Here is a 16,841-nt window from a genome sequence, read left to right as displayed (position 1 = left end):
TTTTTTAACTCTATGACACAAAGTATCCTAATCAATAGTATTCTATATTTTAACCATTACTGTAACTAAATAATGTACAGTGTTACTCAATACTCCTTAATATCTTTTTATATTGTGCCTAGTGGCTTGGCACTGTAGAATAGTTTGGGTTCATTGGTCCGGCTTCGAAGGTCAGACAAGCATTTATTTTGACCATTGAAACAGCTTTTATATTCTTGTTCTGCACCAATACCGAGAAACATCTTCCCCATACTTGTTTTGCTATGATGTGAGAAAATGAATGGGGGAGGTGAGGAGAGTACAGAAAGGAGAAGAAAATGGATAGTTAATGTAGGAGAAAAGGTAATGGGAAAGACGAGGAGAGCAGAAAATAGGAATAGAAAGTTATAAATTGGTTATGGAGGCATGGGAAGCTCTGAGAGGGGAGCGAGGACACAACAAACAAATGGGTGTACACTGAACACTTTCTACGTCACTACACAGCAATTTCCACATTGCAAACAAGAAGAAGAGACCAAATGTGCACAGGATTTCCATGACCCAGCAAAACAACCACTTCGGAGGGTCCAGACATCGAAGCAAAAGCACAGTACTTACGCCATGCACACACAGCATAATAGTCTCCCCACACATGCATCAAAATATACACCCACACAAAGTACAAAACTGAGCATACACATACACACCATTCCTAACATATAACAAAAATCACACAGCCCAAGTAATGAAGGCAGCCAATGGTGCCATACAGACACATAGCACATACATGCATTAAAAACTTCATCCAATAAACATGACTAACATAAGCATGTACATTGAAAGGCTGGACAAATAAGAGCAATTGCCACCAACGTCGTATGTTGGGCAGATGTATTAACCCCTTTGCTGCCAGGCCTTTTCCCCCTCAGGTGCCAAGCCTTTTTTTATCTATTTGGGGCAGTTAGGCCCTCATAACTTTTTGTCCACGTAAGCTACCCACGCCTAATTTGCGTCCTTTTTTTCCAACATCCTAGGGAGTCTAGAGGCACCCAGACTTTATGGGTTCCCATGAAGGAGACCAAGAAATTAGCCAAAATACAGCAAAAAGTTCGTTTTTTTTTTAAAATGGGAAAAAGGGCTGCAGAAGAAGGCTTGTGGCTTTTTCCCTGAGAATGGCATCAACAAAGGGTTTGCGGTGCTAAAATCACCATCTTCCCAGCTTTCAAGGAAGAGGCAGACTTGAATCGGAAAACTCAATTTTTCAACACAATCTTGGCATTTTACTGGGACATACCCCATTTGTACTATTTTTTGTGCTTTCAGCCTCCTTTCAGTTAATGACAGAAATGGGTATGAAACCAATGCTGGATCCTAAAAAACATTTCTGAACAGCAGATACAATTCTGAATTTAGCAAGGGGTAATTTGTGTAGTTCCTACAAGGTTTTCCTACAGAAAATAACAGCTGAAATAAATAAATATTGAAATTGAGTTGAAAGAACCAGCAATTTTTCTCCATGTTGTACTCTGTAACTCTTTCCTGCGATGCCAGATTTTTTAAAGCAATATACCGTTACATCTGTTGGGCTTGTAGGTTCATCAAGAACCCTCGGTACCCAGAGCCAATAAATGAGCTGCACCTTGCAATGGGTTTTCCTTCTATACAGGGTATACAGCATTTCATTTGCTGAAATATAAAGAGTGAAAAATAGGTGTCAAGAAAACCTTTGCATTTCGAAAATGGGCACAAGATAAGGTGTTGAGAAGTAGTGGTCATTTGTACATCTCTGAATTCCGGGGTGCCCATACTAGCATGTGAAATACAGGGCATTTCTCAAATAGAAGCCTTTTTTTCACACTGTCTTACATTTGGAGGGAAAATGTAGAGAAAAACAAGGGGCAATAACACTTGTTTTGCTATTCTGTGTTCCACCAAGTCTCCCGATAAAAATGGTACCTCACTTGCGTGGGTAGGCCTAATGCTCGCGACAGGAAACGCAACATGGACACATCACATTTTTACATTGAAATCTGTCGTGTTTTTTGCAAAGTGCCTAGCTGTAGATTTTGGCCTCAAGCTCAGCCGGCACCTAGGGAAACCTACCAAACCTGTGCATTTTTTAAAACTAGACACCTAGGGGAATCCAGGATGGGGTGACTTGTGTGGCTCTCACCTGGTCCTGTTACCCAGAATCCTTTGCAAACCTCAAAATTTGGCCAAAAAAAACACTTTTTCTCACATTTTGGTGACAGAAAGTTCTGGAATCTGAGAGGAGCCACAAATTTCTTTCCACCCAGCGTTCCCCCAAGTCTCCCAATAAAAATGGAACCTCGCTTGTGTGGGTAGGCCTAGTGCCCCTGAAAGGAAATGCCCCAAAACACTATCTGGACACATCAAAATTATCAAATACAAAACTACCTGTTTTAGCAGGTGGGGGGGGGGAGGGGCTCCTGCGTTTTTGGTCCTGGACTCAGCAGCCATACAGGAAAACCTACCAAACTCAGACATTTCTGAAAACTAGACACCCGAGGGAGTCCTGGGAGGTGTGACTTACGTGGATCCTCAGTGTTTTCTTACCCAGAATCCTCAGCAAACCTCAAATTTAGCTAAAAAAAACAATTTTTAACCACATTTCTGTGTGGGATCAAAGCACTGGGACAAATTTCCTATCACCCAACGTTCCCCTCAGTCTCCCCGTAAACATTATACCTCACTTGTGTAGGTGGGCCAAGTGCCTGTGACAGGGAAGAGCCAAAAACATGTTGAAACTGAGGGCGAACCAAAGCGGATCCAAAAGGGCAGTTGGAAAAAAAACATTTTTAGGCTGAAAAGTGAGCAGTATTTTTATCAGTATAGATGAGACCATGCTGGGTGTTAGAAAGTTTGTGGATTCCTGCCGATTCCAGAAGGTTCCATCACAAATATGGGGAAAATGTGTGATTTCCAGCAAAGTTGGAGGTTTGCAGGGCATTGTGGGTAAGAAAATGGTGCGAGGTGCATGTGAAGCACACCACCCTGGATTCACCCAGATGTTTAGTTTTATATGTGTCTAGGTCTTGTGGATTTTTCTACATGGCAGCGTGCAAGTCCAAAAAGTGCAGCCCTCACCATTCCAAGTGGGACAATTTTGAGAATTAGCCAAGCTCTCATGGACCAAATGTAAAACCAAAACCCAAAATAACCAAATGCCCTCTTGCTTGCCGTCGGATAAGATGTTTTAGTGTGCGGGGGAGAGCTGAAGGACTGTTACCCCATTCAGTTGGGGTGGGGGCATAACCAGGCCCATACTGGTTGGTAGCCACCACCGACTATTTTTGGTCTTTTTTTAATTCCCTGGCATCTAGCAGACTTTCTGCACCCCGGGGTGTGGATCGAGGATATTTGCCCTATCTGCCCACTGGTGGGCAGAACAACTTTGGCCCCATTTATTTGAGGTGGGGGTATGGCCATCCCCCACCCTCTTATTTTGGAAAAATCTCTGGTCTCTGGTGGGCTTTCTGCCCCCCTTGGGGGCAGATGGGCCTTCCAAAAATAGGCCAATCTGCCACCAAGGGGGTGGCCAACAGTAATGTGCGACCCTTGCCCAAGGGGCTGCCCCTCCAAACAAAACACACACATACACACACACCAATCCTTGGTGCCTAAGTTGGGGGGGGCAGATCAGCCTAATAGAAATAGGCCGATCTGCCCCAAGGGGGGCAGAAATGGCCTAAAAACAATCCCTCCCCCGGGAGCGACCCTTAAATAATATAGGCCAATCTACCCCTGGGGTTGGGGGAGGCAGTAAAGGCCTAGTAAAAAAAATGCCCCCTGGGGAGCAACCCTTGCTTAAGGGGTCGCCCCCCTTATCAATAAATTGAAAAAAAATCCCTGGTATCTAGTGGCTTAGGCCGATCTGTCCCCCGGGGGGGGGGGCAGAAAAGGCTTAATAAAGAAATTGCCCCCTGGGGAGCAACCCTTGCCTAAGGGGTCACTCCCCTTATCAATATAAATAAAATAAAAATCCCTGGTGCCTAATGGCTTCTGCCATGCGATCGTGTTGCAGGAATGTACAGAGGGACATGAAAAGGAATGGAAAAGCCTTTCCTTCCCTTTTTATGCATCTCTGCCTCCCTTGCCCCCCGTACGGAGGAGAAACTAATCAGTTTCTCCTCGGTCGTGCTGGAAGCATTGCTTCCAGTGCGACGGGAGTTGACCTCTGATGAGGTCAGCGCGTGTTGGCGCGCTGATGTCAGGAGATGTCACTGGGGGGAAGGGGGTTGGTGGTGGAAGGGGAAGCGATTCCCCTTCTAACCCTGACCTGGGGGGGTGATGGGCTGCCCTCAGGATGAGCGCTAGCGCTTACCCAGAGTGCCGGACCCAGGATGTAATGGTTACATCTGTGGCACCTGAGCGCCGCAGCCACGGACATAACTAGGACTTCCTTGGTGGGGAAGGGGTAAAACAAATGTCAAAATATCAAGTGTCACATACTAAATTAGGCCATTGGCCCATCCAAATTTAGACATGCCACAGGCATACAGGGCCAGGCAAGTGCCCCAAATTGATTTGTGATAGCCTCATGTCCTCCACAGGGCAGGGACATCAATGGGGCAGGCAGGCACCTCAGAGGTCAGGGGGTGTGGGTGGTGGCAGGGGTTTAGATTTGGAAGGGGCGGTCCTTGGGCTTAGGTTTGGGAGGGGGTGGTGGTCTGGGCTTATTTTTCGATGGAGGGGGAGTGGGTTTGGATTTGGGGTGGGAGTTGACACCATTTTCTTTGATGATGGAGGCTTTTTGGCTGGGGGAGGGGCATGGGCAACAGAAGGGGTGTCATGGGAGGACTGGGAGCTGGAGGGTCTGGGTTTGAGGAGGGCAACTTGACGTCCAGGGACAACAAGGGGTGGGACAGGATCAGGGAAAAGGTCAAGGCAGGCAAGGAAACAGGGGTGATGGGCTTGGGAACGGGTCTGAGAGGGAGCGTTTGTGGGACGTGTAGGTGTGCTGGACATGGACACAGGTGTGTGCAAAGTTTGCTTGTGTGAGGTGGAGGAATGCTGAGTGTCTGAGTGGGTGCATTTAAGTGTTTTGGAAGGAGGGGGGAAGAGAGGCAGAGAGAAGACATTGTGTGAATGTATGTTGGGGCGATGTAGGCAAGTAAGGTGGATGTGCTGCATGTGGTAGTGATGGTGGTTGTGCTGAGTGCGTATGTGGTGTATGGGGTGCATGTCTGTGTGTCTGCTGTTGTAGTGACTGTGGGCAAGAATGACCTGATGCAGGTTCTGGGAGTGAGGATGCAGTGCTGGCAGGTGTGAGTGGTGATGTGACTGTGGGGCAGGAGGGGATGGGGAGACAGTAGAGGCAATAGCTGGTGTGTGTGCTGGTGAGTGTTGAGTGTAAGCATGCTTGTGGGTGTGACTTGTGGTGCCTGTGTTTGTCTTTGTGTACCTTGTCTGTTGCACTGGGTGAATGCTGGTCTGATTGTGTGCTTTGAATGGGGAGGGGAGTGGGCTCTGGGATTGGGCACAGGTAGCTGGAGGGGGGATGGAAGAAGTAGGGACACTGGCTGCCGTCAAAGAGAAGGCCAGAGCCTGAAACGATCTCTAGGCCAGCCAAGGCACCGTGAATGCCTTCTAGGTAGGCATTAAACTGCTGCATCTGGGATGTTAGTCCCTGGATGGCATTCATGATGGTTCACTGCCCCACAGAGATGTATCTCAGGAGGTCAATAGCCTCCTCATTGATGGCAGCCGGGCTGACTGGGGCAGGGGCAGAAGTGCCTGCGGTGAAGGAGATAACCAACCTCCTGGGTGAATGGGCAATTGGGTAGGGAGCTACAGAGAGGGCGGTGCTGGTAAGGGGGTGGCAGATGATGATGTTGCTGGCCTTGTCCCAGAAGGGTTCGCCACCGCCAGGGAGCTTCCATCGGAGGAGGAATCAGATTCAGATATTCCTGTCTCCCCGTGGTGCTTCCCTCGCCCTCCAACCCACTGGTCCCCTCGGCGTCGGTGGACTCTGCCTCCTTAGTCCCATGGGCTGCAGCCTAGCTACTTGCCAGTGTCCCTACTCCTTCTGCTGCTGATGCTAATACACACAAGGACAGAAGAGGACAAGGAGGGAGGGTGGGGTTGAGAGAAAGGGATCATAGGGTCAATACCAACACATCTAGCACAAATGAGCATCACATTTGCTCATTTACAAAGGTCATAACAGTTTGTTGAGTCCACTACCTGACCACATGATTGCCTACACACATGAGACCCTGATATATGAAGCCATGACCTTTGACCATCGACAACACTACACTGGTTCCCCTGCAGACTGTCAAGACTCTAATAACCATGGTTGGGAGTGCGAAAAGGGACACCTTCACGTACTTCATTACAGTGTCTGACCAATCTACATTTGCCTGTGCATACCACATAGATATGGGAAACAGCTCTGCATGAGTTACACTATGGTACAGTTGAATCCTAGGATGTACCCCTCTACATATACAGCCATTGGAAATCACACCTACCTATATTATATACCAATAAACCATTAAACTATGATGTCAGCTGCACACCCTGGCATGGATTTCTCAAACATCCTCCATTCATTGGCAAACCCATTCATTCCCTACAGAAGTCAATACAACATGAAGCACACTCTGAGTACTCATCCCCTTGTGGCTGCTGTGCTGCCCTCAAGCGCCCATCCAATGCTGGGTAGGTCACTGCCAGTATTCGGGCCATCTGGGGGTCAGGGACTGATGGGCACCCCTCCTTCGTTGGGAGGACGTCCCCAGCTTGACCTAAGCAATCTTCCGGGCCCAGTGTCTCAGGTCCTCCCACCGCTTTCTGCAGTGGGTGCTCGGCTGACAATAGACCCCCAGGGTCCACACTTCCTTGGCAATGGGACGTCACAGTTCCTTCTTTTGATGGGCACTGACCTGAATGGAGACACATACAGATGGGCCCATTTATGTAGACTAATCACCCAGCAACTGTAGTGGAATACATACTGTTTACATCTCACATTAATGCTAGACATAATACGTACCCATTCGCAATGCATGCTTGTCCGACGCTACACTCTCCAATGGACTCACAGCATACATATACATACACCTACACAGAACCATGTTGCATTAAATATACACAAATGCTACTCACCTGCTTATCTGGTGCCCCATGCAACTGTCCACACAGGTGTAAGACCCCATCCACAAGCTTTCCCAGTTCCTCCGGTGTGAAGGCTGAGGTCCAATTCCCTGTAGAACGTGCTGTTGTGGCTTCCAGATAAAGGACACAGCAGCACACGCAATGGAGTTCTTGATGAATAGAGAATCAGTAGTCAAGTGAGATAGGCTCTAGAAAATGGCGGTCACGGCCACAGCGGTATGCACCGTCACCTCGGCAGTGATCATCATTAGCCCCTGGTCCCCATAGACATCAATGTTATCCAATGAGTTGTTGCACAACGGTTCCGACCGCCCACCGCCATGACAACTTACGTCGGCAGAATTAGGTCACTTCCATCAGTCCTCTGCATGCAGGACAGGCAGCTGCCATTTTACGCAACAATTGAAAATTATACAGTATTCAATGTGCGACTTTGCTCGATTTGGCAATGTACATGCCATGTACAGGGCATTGTGACTGTTGTTATTTGGAAGTGGTTTGAGTTGTACCATTTGTATCATACCCATTACAATAGTCCAAACTGTCACAGCTTAGGCTATGTGAAAATCCATATGGTGTCAGCACATCCAAAATATTGGTCACCATGCGTTGTACAGTTATGATGTGGTCAATCAAGATTAGTCAAGGGGGTTGTCATAGATGTCGGAATTGAATACAGAAGTATATCATGGCTGAGAAGCCAAATAGGTATCATGTGAAGTGGAAATGACCGCATTGCTGTAACAATAGGGGGGTTACAACATGTATGCGTTGTCACACTTGTGTTGTTTGCTATGTCTAGATACCGACCAATGTGGAGGCTGAGGAATGCACTGGTGTACTGGCCCCTAGTTGACCTGGCAACCATGGAAGAACACCATGTTATACTTACCTATGGTCTGAACCATGTGACAGTCAGGGAACTGTGTACCCAGTTGGAGCCAGACCTACTGCCTGCCATATGTTATCCTCATGCTATTCCTCCAAATGTAGAGGTGCTTTCTGTGCTCCACTTTTTGGCCACTGACTCATTTCAGGGGACAGTAGGACTGGCAGCAGGTATGTATCAGCCTATGTTCAGTAATGTGTTGAAGGATGTCCTGTCTGCCTATGCTCAAACATCTTGACAGCTACATCAAATTCCCCCAAAATGCTGATTTGCCCACTGTGAAGGCTGATTTCTGTGCAATGGGACATATCCCTTATGTCATAGGGGGCATTGATGGCACCCATATAGCATTTGTACCTCCCAGGACACTGAACAGGTGTATAGAAACAGAAAACGGTTTCATTCAATCAAGGTGTAGGTGGTGTGTCTTGCAGACCAGTACATCTCCCAAGTGACTGCCAAGTTTCCAGGGTCTGTGCATGACACCTATATTCTGAGGAACAGCAGTGTCCCACACATGATGACACATCTGCAGAGGAAGAGAACCTGGCTCATTGGTGAGTATGATTTGTGTGTTTTGTCACTGTCACTACATCTATCCTTTCCCTTCTCCTCTGAGTATAACAGAACCGGCATGCATGATTCCACTATTCCCAGGTGACTCTGGCTATCCTAACATATCCCGGCTGTTGACACCAGTGAGAAATCCCGGGACAGAGAGTGAAAATCGCTACAGTGAGGCACATGGCCGGACTAGAAGGGTGATAGAGAGGACATTCGGTCTCCTGAAAGCAAGATTGTGGTGTCTGCACAGCTCAGGCGGATCCCTGCTCTACAACCATCAGAAGGTCTGCCAGATAGTTATGGCCTGCTGCATGCTGCACGATTTGGCCCTGAGAAGGCATGTTCCATTACTTGAAGAAGAGGGAGTATACAATGCACCAGTGGCAGATGGAGGAACACTCAACAATGATGAAGAAGGGGAGGAGGATGATGTGTAGTCAAAAACTCAGCTGATTCAGCAATACTTCCAATGACAGTCAGGTAGGTATGCGCTTTATTTTTGCTCAAAGTATCCTGAAGTGCAGTGTCTCGGCTGTTGGAAACCATTCTGTAGTGTGAGCACTATTCAGTCTTAGTGATTTACACCAGTACACATTGCTGCACAGGTTGGAATTAAAGAGCTGAAGTACTCACAGTAGTGCTAGGCTGCTATCCTAGTATGTGGCATGAGGACAATACTGTGGTCGTGTGATGTGTGTAATCCAGTGACTTATATCAGTAAAAGTTGCATATTCTGTAATTGATGCCAGTGATTGTAGACTGTGTTGTAGACAGGATCATGGCTTTTAGCAATTATTTGGTAGACTTTATGTCATGTCTGTTTGACACTTTTCACAGGTGTTGTTGTTTTGGTGGGTACTGAGTTCCCATGCCTCCTGCTACCTGATTACACAGGCATGTGTGGATGGGGAATGGTGACAAGCAGTTACACAGAGGATGTCTACCCCAACCTGATAGGACAATGGCAGTAATCAGATGTTTTGTATTATTTCCAGTGTACCATTGTAATACATACATTCCATTGACAGATAATAAATACACATTTACAGTATTTGTGTTCAAGTGTGTTTATTGTGGGTGAAATTTGGAGGGGATGGTGCAAAACAGCGAGTCATGGTGATCCTATTCATCAGTGTGGTGGCCCAAACAGTTGGTAGCACAGGTCCAGTATCCAGGGGCCGTAGGAAAATCGTGCTATGGCAGTGGAGAGGCAACACAGTGTCTCAGTAACAGACAAGGGAGACAGTTGAGGAGAGGCTAATTTCCTGGCAGTCGGGTTGCTCTTTGCTTCAGTCCTGCAGATGTCTAGGTCGGCGACCACATTTGCATGGGGGATCCTCAGCTACCGGGGGAGGAGTGCTAGTAGCCTGTGAGTCCTCTGGCAGGGCCACCATTCCACTAACTGGTGCAGATCCAGAGGGGTGGGAAGGGCCGTGGGTAGTAAAAGGGGCCTGCCGGTGGGTGGGGAACTCACACAGAATTTGATGCCAGCTCCTGTAGCACCTCTTTAATGGAGACCATGGTGGCATTGTGGGCCTGCAACTGCTGTGTGGTCTCATGATGGTGTTCCCTCTGCTGCCTCTGGTTCTCCAGTAATGTGGTCAGTATCTGGCCTATCTTGTCCTGGGACTTGTGATATGGCCTTCTGCCCAATCGCCTCCCTAGGTTGCCGCACCCTTTGGCCCACAGTTGCCCTCCCACTGGTCCTAGCCCCCTCTACTTGTGTCCCTGGCACAGTCTGCCCACTCCCACTTACACCAGGTTCTTCATCGTCTTGAGTGGTAGGTGTTGAATCTGGTCCCTGCACTGGTGGGTACACTGTTGTATGATGTGGCCTGGAGACACTGGTTTGTTGGTGTTGGGCGACTGGTGTTGTGGTGGCCACATTTGTGGGGGTTCCATTGTGGCCTGGGTAAAGCTTGCGGAGGGAGACTGACCTGGGCCCCAAATGGCCCAGGGAGGTCTTCCAGTTCCAGACAGCCCAAGTTGCTATCATCACTGGGGCCTTCTTCTTGTGGAGGACTGAGTCTTTGTGGCACCTGCTGGTGGCTGACATTAGCAGTGGTACCTGTGGATAGCAAAGATTATTATTCACATCTGCCTGACCTGTTTGACATTGACTAACGAGGAAGATGGTGCAGGATAGCTGCTTCCTTGGAATGGCATTGGTGGTGGTGATCATAAGATATTTTTTTATCCAGATGGGGTAAGTCTGAACATTGTCTACTGATATGTGATGACATATCAGTTGTTTGGCATTGCTGACATTGCCATCTCCTTGATTGCTATTGAAAGCTGCTTAATCAGTGCTATTTGGCATGCTTCTGATTGCAGTGGAATTGGTATGGGTGGTTAGGAGGGTGGGGATCAGTGTGGGATGGGGTTATTTGGGGAGTGTTAGGGGGAAGGGTACGCATGCAATACAGGTGTACTTGGTGCCAGAGGAGTAAAGGTGACTTACCGGTCTCTAATCATCCGATGATTCCACTGATGCTCTCAGGGTGCAGGATTGCCAACACCGTCTCCTCTCATGATGTAAACTCCGGGGGACTAGGTGGGGGCCCACCGCCAGATTTCATCACAGCAGTTTGGTGCCTGGATGCCATGGAACGCACCTTCCCCTTCAGGTCATTCCACCTCGTCATGATGTCGTCCCTTGTGCGTGGATGGCTTCCCACTGAGCTCACTTTGTCGATGATCCTCCGCCATAGCTCCATTTTCCTGCCAATGGATGTCTGCTGAAGCTGTGCACCAAACAGCTGTGTCTCTGTCCTGACAATTTCGCCCACCATGGCCCGCAACTCCTCATCTGTGAAACTGGGCTGCTTTTGTGGGGACATTGTGATGGGGATGTGTGCGTGCAAATATGTTGAGTGATGTGTGATGCGAGAGGAGTGTACAGGTAGCTATGGTGAGTGTGTGCAGTGCGTTCTCCTGAGTGGTTGTGGGACGTGCAGTAATTGTTTGTCATTGCAGAGGATTGTGGGTTATGTGGGTGGATGTTTTATAGTGGTGTGTGTGTATGTATATCAGGTGTGGGGTATTTGAATTGGCCAATGTGGTGTTGCTTTGTGGTGGTGGTGCCATTTCAACCGCGGCGGGCTGCACCTCCAATGGATTACTGCAGTTGACAGACCGCTGTGCTGATTTGTGGGTTGTAATATGGAGGGCGGGATGTTGTCGGTGTAGCAGGACCATCTCTTTCCTGACGTCCTTCGGCTTGGCGGTGTCAGATTTGTGGCTGTTTCCTGACGGATTTGTTTTTCTGACTCGTAATACGCAGGCTGTTTGCTGCCTACGCAGCAGTATTCTGGCAGCCACAGCTCAGCAGTCTTTGGAAAAGACTGCTAAACTCGTAATGACCACCTCCATCTGACAATATAAAAAGATCATCACCCCGTTTGCTATCATCAGCTCTTTCTTAATAAGGGGAGCATGGCGCTGCCATCCCTTTGTCTGTATTTTATTGCTGCTTTTACATCTAGGCTGTATTTGGCTACTGGTGGTAACACATTTCTTCTGGGGAGTTTATACTCACATTATTAGCATTACCAGTGTGACATTAATATTCCAAAAGGATTGATTGACCCTCTGTACTTTAAACATACACGGTTTAGGTCCTTGGAAGTGTACTATGAGATATGACAGGTGATTAGAACTTGGTTCGACATTCCACAGGTGAGCACTCACAATGCTATGGTTCAATTACTATTTACCAACATTTTCACATTATGCATATGTGCATATCTTTGAAGATGATGAGTCAGTTATTTGGGGATGGATCCTTCTAACTTTTGAAGAGATACAGAGCCTATATAGCATCACTAAACAGGGATTTTCCTGAGATCTCCATTTGGCTTTATATTAATGATTTCAATTTGACTTGTAAGGAGTTCATGGAATTTTCAATTAATATTCCTACTCAAGGGGTTAGATGAATTTCATACTGGTTCCTTTCAAATAGAACCATACATTTGACCACTTAGCTAATAGATGGATAAGAAATATGGGCTACAATATCTCAGTTGGCATAACATTTTCTTAAGTAATAAAATGAGCCACCGATTCTGAATATCTCCCACCTAAAAGTACATCATGTTAAGGTACTAGAGAATTTGTATCGTACACCACACTGATTGCATAAATGGGGCTGCAGAGAGTCATCAGTGTGTTTTTGCTGTGCTAGCTTGGATGCGGACATGACTCATATTTGTATCAAGTCCTAACATCACAGAGCATTGGTGTAGGAAATTGGGTTATTGGTAGAGAGGAGAGGTGGTGGAAGATCCACCCTGCAACAACCACAATACGTGTAAGGGTGAGCCACCAAAGTCACTAAATTAACCTGGCTTAACCTTGTGATAGCTTGGCACCAAGCATTCAGGCTTAACTTAGAGGCACGGTATACAATACTTATGAAGTACACAAACCCTAATAAATGTAATAAAGTGAAAACACAACAAACCCAAAAACAATTCAGAAAAATAGAAATGAATTATAATGAGGAAAAATCCAACCAGTAGAACCGGAGATATTGAATTTCAAAGTCTTAGGAAATTATAGCTTCAAAAAGCACAAAGCACCACTCGCAGTCATCTGCTCATGCTAGAACCGGGGAAAGTCATAAGTATAGACCAATCGTGATGGCATGTGCACCGGATACAGGGGCCAGGTTACTCCAGTTGAAAAAGTTACCTTCTCAAACTCTGGTGCAAAGAGTTTGTGGAGGAAGGGGCCACAAGGAGCAGTTAGAGCGTTGCTGAGGGTCGTCACTGTGGAACGAAGAGCCAGCTTGGTTTCGCAGACTGTCATCACTGTAGGGTGAAGAGCTGTTTGGGCGTCACAGATGGTGTTTGCTGGAGACAGTCGTTGCTGCAGCGTGAAGTGCAGATCTTGTGCTGCCGCATCGCTGGCGGTCGCTGTAGCTCAGAGTTGTGTCCACTAGAACTTGGCATTGGCGGTCATCACAGGAGAGGGACAGTCTCAGCACGTAGAGGTCCATTTGTGTCCCGAATAGTCCAAAACTTCAGGATTCCCTCTTTTCTTGAAGAGCAGTGTACTCTGATGCCAGTCCAGGTTCCTGGACCCGGGGAGGCACCTCCTGGGGATCAGGTAGTCACTCTAGCAAATGCCAGCAGGGATCAGGCAGGTCCAGTTGCAGCAGGTCAGCTGGGCAGTTGCAGGGAGGGAGAGGCCTCTGGAGCTTGCTGTTTCTTTCTAGCTCAGAACAGGAGGTCAGCCAACTAGCTCTTGAAGTCACTCAGGTCAGCGTGGGATGAAGGGAGCAAGTTAAGTCTTCCTTTTTAGAGAGCAAGGGAGTCCTCAGGTTGCAGCAGGGCAGTCCTCTGGTAGCAGCAAGGCAGTCCTCTGGAGGGCAAGACAATCCTTCTTTTGTAATGTACACAGGTCCAAGTGTGTACTCAAGAGGGACTCAGGAGGTCCAATATTTATACCTAGCACCAGCCTTTGTGTGTGCAGGAGCACCCTCTCCTACCCCACATATCTGGTTCTGGAAAGTTCTTCCATTTCCCTTGTTAAAGCACCAAAAAGTCTGGGGTGACAAAGAATGGTGTCAGGGTTCTTTGTGTTTGCTGAAGGCAAGCCCTTTGAAGTGTAAGTGGGGCAGGGTACAGCCCATTTTGTCTAAACCTAAGTCCCTTTTGTGTCACTTTCTGGCAGGAATACAGAAACCACAATAGCAGAGCCATTCACAGTCATGTGACCCAGGATACTAACAGAAGGAACAAATGGTTAAGACAAGAAAATTGCATCTTTCTACAAGTGATATTTTCAGAATTGTGACTTAAAACCAGACTTTACCATTACATATTATTTAAAATTATAATTCATTTGAGTCTAAACAGCACATGTCTATCTGCTCCCAATCCAAAGTTATCACTTAGTAAATGTAATAAGATAACACAGTGTTAGCCAGTGGGATAGATAGGCCTTACAGCAGTGACTAATGACTTGAGGTGTTTTTCACTGCTAGGACATGTAAAACTTAAACACAGATGTTGTACTTTTTAAGTGCAATTTACCCTGTTCTATGAGCCTTTAGGGCATACATTAGGGGTGACATATGTATTACAAATGAAGGTTTACACCTGGCAAAAAGTTTATTTTTCCAAGTCGAAATGTTATTTTTAACTTGCCTGACAGGCTGCAGTGGCAGGCATAAGGCATGTTTTAAAAGGGGACTTTAGTGGGTGGCACAATGAGTGCTGCAGGCCCACTAGAAATATTTAATTTACAAGCCTGGGGTGCCACTTTACTAGAAACGTACAAGTGAATTAAGTGTGCCATCTAGGTGTAAGCCAATTTATCATGTTGTAAGGAGAGAGCACAAGCACTTTAGCACTGGTTAGCAGTGGTAAAGTGCACAGAGTAATAAAGCCAAAAAAACAAATTCAGTAAAATGAGAGGGCGAAGGCAAAAGGTTTGGGGGAATACCATGTCAAAGAAGTCAGGCTTAACAAAAGGAATCAGGTTGTTGATGAATTAAATTGGTTAATAGGTAGCTTGATTTCAACGACACAGTATGCATAGGACCCACGCCTGGGCATAACTGTTCCACTTCGGGCAACACTAAAGTATAAAAAAAATTGATGGATGAAATGTTCGAATTAATCTCAGCCACTAGTAATTATTTGGGCCGCATCTCAGCCCATTGTTATTCTGCACACCGTACCACCTTAGTTTGGGCTCAGCTACATACTAGTCACTCTTGACCTTGGGAACATTCCAGCACAAACTGCCACGACAGGTCTTCCCAGACCCAGAACACAAGCAACCCAGGACCAGATTCACCCTAGTTAGGGCTCATCAGCCATGTATAGATTGGTTCCAGTGACACAGTGTGCACGGGACCCACGTCTGGGCATACTCATTCCACTTAGGGCGACACACCAAAGTATACAAAAGAGTGATGGATGGGATGCTTGAATTATTCTCAGCCACTGGTAATTACTAGTGTCACATCCCAGTGTCATGCCTGCTGGTGCTCTTTACTGCCCTCCGGGGACAGAGCATGTCTGGAATAACTGCAGCATTGATGGACAGGAAGCTGCTTGTTGTTCTAGCTGTTTGCATTCAGTTGATTCATACTGTTGCATCTCTTATCTTGCTTCTGGGTTTTCAGTTGTTGCTGGCAGCATCCTCCAGAGGCTCCTTACGTCATACTCTTTCCGTCACATTTCATCAGTGGCTGCTTCATTTGGAATCTTCAACCACATCTCTGGATACTTCATTGTACCTTCTTCAAAAGAAAAACATGCTGAAAAAGAATCAAGCCGGTTAGAACATTGGTTGGTAACTTGCTAGCGCACTGGCATTATAAATCTTAGGGCCTCATTATGAGTTTGACGATCCCAACCGTCATCGGTCTGGCAAATGTGACCATCGTATTATGAGTTTGGCGGTCATACCAACAGAAGACCAGCAGCGGTCCGCCGGCCCCGCCAGGCAGCACAGATCACCACGGTGCAGAGAAAGCTCAAACAGGCTGGTGGAGACAGCGTTTCCGCCGGACACATTGCGAGGTTGCACACTGCCAATGTGACCATGGACGGTCCAACCGCCACATATCAGAAGGGAAAAAAGAACAGTATAAAGGGAGACTCTCGCCTGCAGGAGGCTTTATACCTCCGCTGCCGCCATGGAGCCATTCACAAACGTCTTGCCGGTGAACACACCAAGGAGGGGGGGGGGCAAGCCAAGGACAGCAGGTTCATGTCGCAAACAACACATACTCACAAACATACATTAGCACGGACACGTACACAGTCACAAAATGCACACTTTGGCCACTCACACTGCACTGCAACACTACACAAAAACACACGGACACAAAGCTCAGGCAAAAGGAGACTGACGGTTACACAACATTGTCATGTCCATCAACAACAACAGACCTACAGCACATATACAACTCACACACTCACATTCCAAACTGGCCATGGGCTGTCCTCACATACACCACACATATGTAACGATGTGGCATTGAATGCAAACAACACCACCAGTAAACAACCCTGCCATGGACACACACATCACAGCACAATGGAAGCACAATGGCATTCACATAACACAGAGACACAAGTGTACCAAGAATAACATGATACCTATACCTACGCAATTGGGATGGGGCCATCATGGACATCAAGGGAAGGAGACTGCACTGGGACATATACCACTTTGAACAGGTCCCTTAGCAACATGTTCACAGAAATGACCCTACATGGGTCTCAAGGAAAAACAATACTGA

This window comes from Pleurodeles waltl, chromosome 5 (assembly GCF_031143425.1).
Source record: "Pleurodeles waltl isolate 20211129_DDA chromosome 5, aPleWal1.hap1.20221129, whole genome shotgun sequence".
NCBI lineage: Eukaryota > Metazoa > Chordata > Amphibia > Caudata > Salamandridae > Pleurodeles > Pleurodeles waltl.
This window is presented reverse-complemented; position numbering follows the sequence as displayed.